This window comes from Wolffia australiana, chromosome 1 (assembly GCF_029677425.1).
Source record: "Wolffia australiana isolate 7733 chromosome 1, ASM2967742v1".
Lineage (NCBI taxonomy): Eukaryota > Viridiplantae > Streptophyta > Magnoliopsida > Alismatales > Araceae > Wolffia > Wolffia australiana.
The window spans coordinates 6,791,722-6,801,656 of record NC_135835.1 but is presented as its reverse complement, the minus strand read 5'-3'; the positions used below and the strand labels follow the sequence as shown (position 1 = coordinate 6,801,656).

At 35.8% G+C, this 9,935-nt stretch overlaps 1 long non-coding RNA gene across 1 annotated transcript; it reads right to left on the bottom strand.

The window, feature by feature from the left end:
* Positions 1–8,251: 8,251 nt before the first annotated feature.
* On the bottom strand, positions 8,252–8,745 carry LOC144703820 (uncharacterized). Its single transcript, XR_013581635.1, has 2 exons — positions 8,604–8,745; positions 8,252–8,499 (listed from the first exon to the last, which is right to left on the bottom strand). It is a non-coding gene; the product is annotated as an uncharacterized LOC144703820 (long non-coding RNA).
* Between the last annotated feature and the right edge of the window lie 1,190 nt (positions 8,746–9,935).

The following is a 9,935-nucleotide window of genomic DNA, read 5'->3' as shown; positions in this document are numbered from 1 at the left end:
CTAGTCACAAAAGCTTCTGATTCTAACCCTTCTTTACTTTCACATGTTAGGCCCTTATCTAAAATGACCTTGTACATTATACTGCTTTTGCATCATGCACAATGATTGAATCTCTACCATAAATAAAACTTTCATGATATTATGTGTACAAAAGTGGTAATGACTTATTTTGACATCAACATTCTCAAAGCCTGTGACAAAGGAGCTAAAATTTTCAATGAACTATAACATAAGAAATTACTTTTTTCAAGAAATTATTATTTTTCTTTAGGCAGATTTTTCTATTAAGAGTTTTTTTTCATTTAGCAGGATTAAAACATAGAACATAATCCTACTGAAATATTCTCGTTAGAGGTATCTGGCAACACCCCAATAAGTAGCCACATTGAGTGACCAAAAGAGCATTAGCACCCAACTACTGAAATACTGAGGTTTTGGAGTTATTTATTGTCCCCAAGAGTGAATTATGAACTCCTTGATGGGTTAAAATATCCTTCATTCTTATTTTCAGAAGTTTGAAGTCCATGCATCATCTAACTTCTCGATATCAAACCGAGTGGTCATCTCGGGCAAAAAGTAATACCTCATAAAATAGACTCCAATATTCTCCAACAAGCTCAAATACCAGTTATATTTCCCTCGCCCATGAGTTAGGCGGCCAAGGATAATTGGGAGTGCATTTCAAGTTTTGGTCACCGATATGAATCTTGGGAGAACGCCATAAGCTATAGCACCATTTGAGCCATTCTTAGGTGCTTTCTTACTCACACTTGGGTGCCCTGTGAGGTTTATTGGGATTCTTTCTAGGACTACAACTCTTCTTGTCATCCTTTCTCCCCCAAAATTTTATTTCTATATTCATAAATGCTTCATTATGTTCAATAAAACTCAAGATGTTATGAGAAGCTTATCAATTGACTTTAGGGACTAAAGTCAAATGGAGAAGTAAAATCCATGTCATCACTAAAGTCAAGTGGAGCTAGTCAAATAATATCATTAATTATTAAAAGTAAGAAAATTAAACAGTGGGTATGAATTTTAAGCAATGTATCATTTACAAAATAAATGTTAAAATTATATATTTTCATAATTCATGCATAACTATAAGATAAAAATCAATTTCATTAATTTATGATTAATGAAGACCCCCAAAGTACCCAATTTGTTATGCTCAAAGAAATAGTAACCTAATCCTTATGAAAATTGATTATTTCAAGTCCAAGTTGAGAATATGGAAAGTTTGCTTTTTATCTGGGTAAAGTCAGTGAAAAATGAGGTTATCTCTTCTTACCCAAAAGTGGGCCTCCAACACATTCTGACACTCAGATCAACTTTTTTGTTTATGTAATGCTAACTTGGTTATGTCTTTATTTAAATTAATCAGTGATACTCAAATTCTAGTCAACAGCATGTGGCCAGTCATCAGGTTTAAACTGAGTGAAATGATTTGTTTCCAAAAGGAAAAAAGAAACACCATGCAATAATCTGATAAATTTGAAGGACTCAGATTGATAATTTTCCAATGAGTGAAGTAGGTAATGGTTTTTTTTTCAAAGTAATTAGAATATTGAAGTCAGAAAGAAAAATAATCACAGGTATAGAAAATGTATGATATGGTTCCTTTATATTACTTAATTATAGTGAAAAAAATAAACCAATTTACAATAATTTTCATCATGAATTTCACATGATAGTAGTGTTAATTTCGTTTTATTATTGTTGACTGTATAGACTAAATAATGATGTCAATATATTTACTAATAGGCCCATTAGAATAGGGCCAATTACCCAATTTATTCAAATCAGGTTATTGGTGTCTTCATAAATAGACCTTTTTGATAGTTAAATGGATTATCTTCTCTAATGCTTCTCTTTTCTCTCTCTCTACTCAAAGTATCATCCTAAATCTACATGGTATCAGAGCAGAAGTGGTCCTTGATCGCCTGAGAATTCTGGTGAGCCAAAAGACATCTCAAGGGAGGATTCTTTGCCATCTCAGCCAAGCAAAAGACATTGATTGTCGGATATCTCTATCAAGCGACAGATTATCCTACAGGAGGATTCTAAATTGTGTTAGATTGTTATGGCAGAATATCTGGCAAAGCTTCCTACTCAGGAGGTGCAGTCATCATCAAGAAATCAAGTCATCTTTGTTGATGGAGGGCTTACCCACCTTCCAATAATTGCCAAATTCAATATTTTCAATGGAAATAATCTCCTACTGTGCAAGAGAAATGTCCAAGAAGCACTGAAGCCTCAAAAACCTATTCATCATCTAACAGAAGACTGCCCAAGTGAAGCTCATGCAAATTACCAGAAATGGATAATGGAGGAGGAGTTTGTTCTTGCATGGCTATTAGATTCCATTTCCCCTTTGCAAATAGCCGGGTATTCATCTTATGAAACATCCAGGACATTGTGGGAGGGAATTCATCAAAGTCATTCCAAGAAGAAAGAGAAAATGAAAATTATTGATCTCATTGTGCAATCGTATACTCTCAAAAAGGGAGATATGGATGTCCTAACCTACTCTAACAAATTAATGGATATCCATAATGAATTAGATCACTGACGTCCACCATTTACAGATCCACTTGCCAGATCCCATGAAGCAACTAATCATTTATGTCGATTTCTGCAAGGGCTCTGGCCTGAATTTGAAATGATCAGGAGTCAACTGTACAAACGAGAGAAAGAACCTACTTTTGACCAGGCAGTTACGAAAATGATGCCGGAAGAAAGTCGTCTCAATGCTGTATGTGGAATTATTTAAAGCACTGCATATGCCACTAAAAATCAGAATCAGCAAAGAACTGATTCTGGAAAAATAAGCAAAGAAGTGTGCGCCTATTGTAAGAAAAAGGGGCATGTCAAGGACAAGTGCTGGAAACTACATGGAAAGTCTCCACATTTTGCCCAAGCTCACCTAGCACAACAAGGAGCAACTAATTCTGGTAATGATCTTCCCTCAGCCCAGGATTTTCAGATGATGATGCAAGAACTTCAAATTTTTAAGACTATTATCAACTCTAGTTCTATCATCGGGTCCACATCCATGGCTAATACTGGTAAAAAAAGAAATCCTTACTAATATAGCTTTATTTACTAAGGATCTAGCAAATGCATGGATCCTAGATGCAGGAGCAACAGATCATATGTCGTCAAGAAGAGAATTCTTTATAACATATAAAAAAATTACTCCTAGACAACATGTTCAAACTGCTGATGGCACACTACTTCCTGTAATGGGCATCAGAAATATGAACATTTGACCTATTTGTGAACTGAAAAATGTTTTGCATTATTTGATGACATTGATGCTTCAAATCATGTTTCAAAACTATTTGTAACTTTAGTTTCAGTACAACAACTAGCAAAAAATAGGGACTACAATGTCTTATTTGATGACATTGATGCTTATTTATGTCATAAGGATCTCGGGTGGAGGATTGGACTATCTAATGTCCAACATGGTCTTTACTATCTGCATTGGCAGAATCCAGGACCTCTAGAAGGTGATAGAACCAAGGAGGCAGCTGTAAAGATATCACCCAAAGACTCACTTGTGGAGATCCATAAAAAAAAGGGTCATCCATCCTATCATCTCCTAAAACACATGTATCCACATCTGTACTAGGATATTTTAGTGGAAAATTTGACCTGTGAGGCTTGTCAATTAGGAAAGTTTAAAACAGCTACCTATTCCCCTAGTAACACCCGAATGACTAAACCATTTCAAATGATCCATTGCGATGTATGGGGACCATCCCCCCAACAAGACATACTAGGACATCGATAATTTCTAGTATGTAAAGACGATTATAGTAAATATAGTTGGGTATTTCTACAAAGACACAAACATGAAGTTGCTAAGAATATAAAAGTATTATGTAATTTGATTAAGAGACAGTTTGGTGATCAGGTTCAAGGACTAAGAACTGATCATGTCAATGATTTCCTTAAAAAAAAAATCCTTACACTCACAACAAAATGGAGTGGCTGAAAGAAAACTAGGTGATGTAGTAGATAAGGGAAGAACTCTTTTAATTCATGGAAATGTTCCTGCAAACCTACGGGGTTTTGTAGTAATGACACCTACACACCTTATAAAGTGACTTCCCTCAAGGGCTCTAGACTTTAAGAGTCCCTTGGAATTACTGGAAACTTATTATACAAATGTGAGACTGAAAACTGCGTTACCTGTTAGAACATTTGGTTGTGTTGGATATGTATACAATCATGCATATAAGCAGAACACGTGGTATACAAAAGGACTAAAATGTGTTTTTATTGGCTATTTTATCACTCAAAAGGAATACAAGTTATATCACCCTGTCACTTGTAAATACACTGTATTAAAGGATGTGTTATTTGATGAAAAGTCTTTTTACTATAAGCCCAAAGGTCCTGAGACTCATAGAGAGATATCTCAGTTACTAGTGAGAACACAAATATGAGACCCAACAAAGATCTCTCTGAGAAACAAAATTACCTGAACATGGAACCGATATTATGTCCATGACTCAGATCGAACCAAATGCAGTTGAACTGATAATAGAACACGGAACATCAAGTAAAGATCTATGTCAAACTGGTGTGACAGGAGTTGAGACAAAAAAACAGAAGAGGTACATCAACTAGTCTCATACCCAAAATATTATCTGAGGAAGAAAAATGAGAAAATACCAGGAATCAGGAATTTGGGTGAAGTGGGAGTGCCTTCCAATGAAGGGGAAGTGATATATGGTGATAAAGAAATAGGGGCTATAGTGGAGGAGCAGATTTGGCCAATTGCTTCGAGGAAGGGAACTAGTGCATGTGTGAAACTCATACCTCATCCGATGATAAATTATTTAAATTATAAGAAGGTATCACCTGAATAGAAGGTATTTCTCACAAAAATCCAAGATATTCCGATTCCAAAATCTCCCCAGGAAGCTATGAAGAACATAAGGTGGAAGGAAGCAATGGATGAGGAGGTGAGGGCTTTATTACAAAATAATACTTGGGAGATAGTGGAGCAACCTAATGATAAAAAATCTGTAGGCTGCAGATGAGTATATACAATAAAATGTAAATCAGATGGTAGTCTAGATAGATATAAGGCCCGACTTGTGGCTAGATGATACACTCAAACATATGGAATTGACTATCAAGAGACGTTTGCCCCAATGGCAAAGATTAATACCATTAGACTCCTAATCCCCTCAGCAGTAAACTTAGATTGGCCATTAAATCAGCATGATATTAAAAATACTTTTCTTCATGGAGATCTAAAGGAAGAGACGTATATGGACATTTCTCCAGGATATGAAGACAAAATGAAACAGGGTAAGGTATGTAGACTTCGAAAGGCTTTGTATGGATTAAAGCAATCACCTAGAGCATGGTTTGGGAAATATTCTCAAGCTATGAAAAATCTTGGGTACAATCAATATAATGGGGAACATACTATGTTCTCAAAACATCAGGCCCAAAGTCTCATAACAATTTTGATAGTATATGTAGATGATATTATCATGACAGGGAACAATCTAGGAGAAATAAAGAGTCTTGAAGACCACTTAGAATCAAATTTTTGAGTTAAACAATTAGGGCCCCTAAAACATTTCTTAGGTATAGAATTTCACGATCAAGTGAAGGGATATTAATGATACAGCAAAAATATATACTTGACCTCCTTGATGAAACAAAGCATATGAATTGTCATGTAAGTGAAACCCCAATTGAAGTTAATCATAAGTTAATTATCAATCAAAATGAACCTAGAGTATAAATCAGCTCATATCAAAGTATTGTAGGGAAATTACTGTATCTTTCACATACACGACGGACATATGTTATGCAGTAAATGTTTTAAGTCGGTTTATGTATTCACCTGGAAATTCTCACTATCAGGCTGTTTACAGAATTCTCAGGTACTTAAAGGAACACTAGGACAAGGCATCACATATAGAAAGACAGGTAAGCTAGATCTTATTTTATACACTGATTCTGACTTTGCTAGTTCTCGTCTTGACTATAAGTCAACTACTGGGTACTGCACATTTCTTGTAGGAAACATAGTGACTTGGAGAAGCAAGAAAGAGAGTGTTGTCTCAAAGTCAAGTACTGAAGCTGAATTTAGAGCTATGTCAAAGGGGTTCGATGAAGTAATGTGGATCAAAAACTTTCTGGACGACTTAAGGATTGTATATATAAGACCAATTATTATCCATTGCGTTAACAAGTCCGCTATCAGCATTGCCCACAATCCAATTGACCATGACAGGATGAAGTATGTGAACATTGACAGGTTCTATGTACAAGATTATTTGCAGCAAGGAATCTTGAAGACTGAGCATATCAACTCTGAAGAGCAATGTGCAGATATCTTCACCAAGGGCTTATCTATCAAGAGCATGCAATATCTGGTGTCCAAGCTTGGAATGACTAATATACATTCTTAGGCTTGAGGGGGAATGTTGAATGTATAGACTAAATAATGATGCAAATATATTTACTAATAGGCCCATTAGAATAGGGCCCATTACCCGATTTGTTCAAATCGGGCAGGTAACAGGTAGTCAAACTAGCCGTTACAACTAGCCGTTATAGGTGCCTGTATAAATAGACTTTTTTGATAGTTAAATGGATTGTCCTTTTGCAATTCTATCTTTTCTGCTGCTTCTCTTTTCTCTCTCTCTACTCAAAGTATCATCCTAAATCGACCACTATGATTTTAGCATAAACATTAAAAAAAAATTTAACCACTTTTATTAATGATATTTTGACTTTGTTTGTAAGAATTAAAGCAAAATAATGTCTCATGATTGAACTTGTGAGAAACCTTTAAATTTTGAATTTGTTATCAAAATAAAAGAGGAAGACTCTTTTTGGTGCAAATCAGCAGGCACAGGGCACACCACAATCTGTTCAGGACGCTTGTTGACAAACAATAATTTTGCGAACAAGACATCTCTCTTCTTTGTTTTTCCTCTCGTGGTGTTCGTCACCTCTCACATTGCGAGTCTGAACAAGACACCTTTCTTCGGGTGATGCAATATCATTATTCACTTGTATTATTTTTACAACAAAAAAACTGAAGCCAATATCCAGAATATCATTCTAATTTAGAGAGCAGCTTCTGTTCAGAAACAGTAATTATTTGTCACATTTCTTGAAATTTAAAAATCATTAAGTGACAACGTGCACAGTGTACGAGTTTGATCTAGAGAAGTTGGACTTCTGTGATCATTCTATCAACATGCTCTAAAGCTAACTTAACCAAATCGGAATGAGGAAAATAGCGCATTATTTAGGCTTAAAAGTAAACCAAACTAAAGTTTTTCATTACTTTTTGGTCCAGTAGGCTTAAAGAAATTTATTTTGGGGCTCTTAATCTTTTTAATTGTCATGTGCAGGAAGAAAAATATGAAAACAGGAGGAGGAGTATAAAAACAAATCACACCAGTTTGAAGAAAAACGGTATTTTGCGACTTCTTTGCTAAACTAAGAGTTGAGCTGAGTGTTGAATATATTAAGCATCAATAATTGGAAAATAATGTTCTAGCACGCAGGGAAAACTGTTTTTCATATCGGCAGATTATTGGACTGACCGGGAAGACGGAACGGATCGGGTCTCACCAACAGCGACCAACTTATCTCGATCTACTACTCCCTCACCACTGACCTCAGTGACTAGCAATATTGATTTTAGATTTGTTCGGACATAAACTTGATTTGAAAACATCTTCAATTCATGCTGAAGTTTGATCTACTATTCTGGAGTTCTCAGCTTGTTCGATATGAGGAGGTCCGTATCAAAATGGAAAACAAATCAAGCAGAAAAGTATGCCAACCCGAAGCTGATTGAGAGGAGAGAGATTTCTAATAATGGAGTAATATTTTCAGACATTCTAAAATATTTTTTGAGGAATATTGTGATAATAAATAACAAACAAGAAAAAAGATGAATTATTCGTTCAATTAAAATATGAGCTGGATTGATTTATTTGATCGCCGGGAAATATTATAACTTCACAAGGCAGTCAATAGGGATTAGCTGAAATTCAACAATTGATTCATGCTTCAGCATGTTCCATTATTGGAAATATGGAATTTGAACACGAGGAAATTAAATTCTCCACCATATTTTCTCCCTGATATCCTAATTCTTGCAATCTTGCTTTCCAGGCCATTAGGAAATCATCTTCCACATGAGATCTATGATTCCCACATCAAGAAAAGGCGCAGATAGCGAATAAGCTCAGAGGCCCAGAGAATCACAGATCGATATTGGGATGATTTCTCACATGAATGCATGAACATAACATAATCATACTAAACTAGAGACAGCGACTCCTGGCAAGAATCCCATGAAAAAAAAACATAAAAGGGAAGGCACAAATTTAAGTAATCACCTTATCGTATTAACTCGCCTTGATTGCCAGGGGTGACCTGCTTGTATCCGAGTTCAGAAGGAGTCTTTGCAACAATGGAGAGAGCATGTAACCCCGTCTGAAACTCATTTTGCAGCAGATCGTAAACGAGTCTGTGCCTCTTCACCAAACTCTTTCCCAGGAATTCATCTGACACCACCTTGACATTAAAATGAGTCTCACCATTTTCCTTCCCCTTCACTGCTGTGTGGCCTTCGTGTTCATAAGACACGTCCTCGACCTCCAATTCAACAGGATGAAGCGCCCCTCGCAACCTCTCCCTTATTCTCAGAGCTCTGCAGCCAATCATGGGTTTCTCTCCCAATTCCTCACCACCCAGATCTGATACGGTATGCCGAGCGCTGCCCTCCATTTTGAAGAAATCAAAATCGCGGTTCGTTGATTGAATTGCGCACCCTTAAAAGATATGAATTTGGGTCACCGTAGGAATTTGTAGTAAGATAATGGGACAGAAGTTTCTCCTCCTGGGATCAATCTTACATAGAAAAGAGGTTCTTTTAGACATGCAGCTAAGTTGTTTCAACTCTTTACCTGAGAGCTACTGATGGCAGTGCTGATTAGAAGGCTGGGAGGGCAGTATGTATATGAACTCCCCGACGCGGCGGCGACTTTGCTCCTCGGCAAGAAGAAGGGACGTCGCAGGTGTCCACTCTGTTACATTGGGATCGGCAAATGTCATCGGTCACGTCACACATCACCGTGACAGACATGCGACGGATGACGTGATGGTGATGGTGACGAATCAGATGAGCCGTGATGGTGACAGTGACGCGTGAGGGGTTGCCCGTGACGGTGACGGGGTTGTCCGGACGCATAACGTGACGAAAAGTTCACCACGGATGACGTTCATGACGGAATTTTAATACAATTATATTTTATTATTCAATAGATGATAATAATTAAATTGTTTAGTACGAGATGTCTGGTTTAATATGTTGTGATAATCAAATTATTGACCTAAATTTCCAATGTAGATAATTTATTAATTAAGTTCTTGACTGAAAAAGTAAAGAATATAATGAATAATTTGTTGACAGAAAAGTGACGACATTTATATATTTTTTATCTGCAGGTAAATAACTAATTTGTTGCCACTTGTCAGGGGATGGAAGAAATTTGTTGTACCAATTAATTTATTGACCGAGAAATTAAGGATTTATTAACGCAAAGTCCAGTAAAATTGAATAATTTTTTTACAGATTTAAAAAATTTAGTTATATTTAAATAATGAATTATCTGAGTATAAGAATTTAATAAATTAATATCGTGTTGGAAAAATTTAGTATTTACTGTCTTATGGTTTAATATGTTAGGATACCAAAATTGTTGACGTTATATAAGTAACTTAATATTTAAGTGCTTGGTTGGGAATTTTAATATTTAGCTAAAATATTTTGAAAAAATTAGAATTTTTTTGAGAATGTGAATATATGAATGTAATAATTAACCTGTTGACACAGTCGTCAAGAAGTCATATTAATATATTAATTTAAT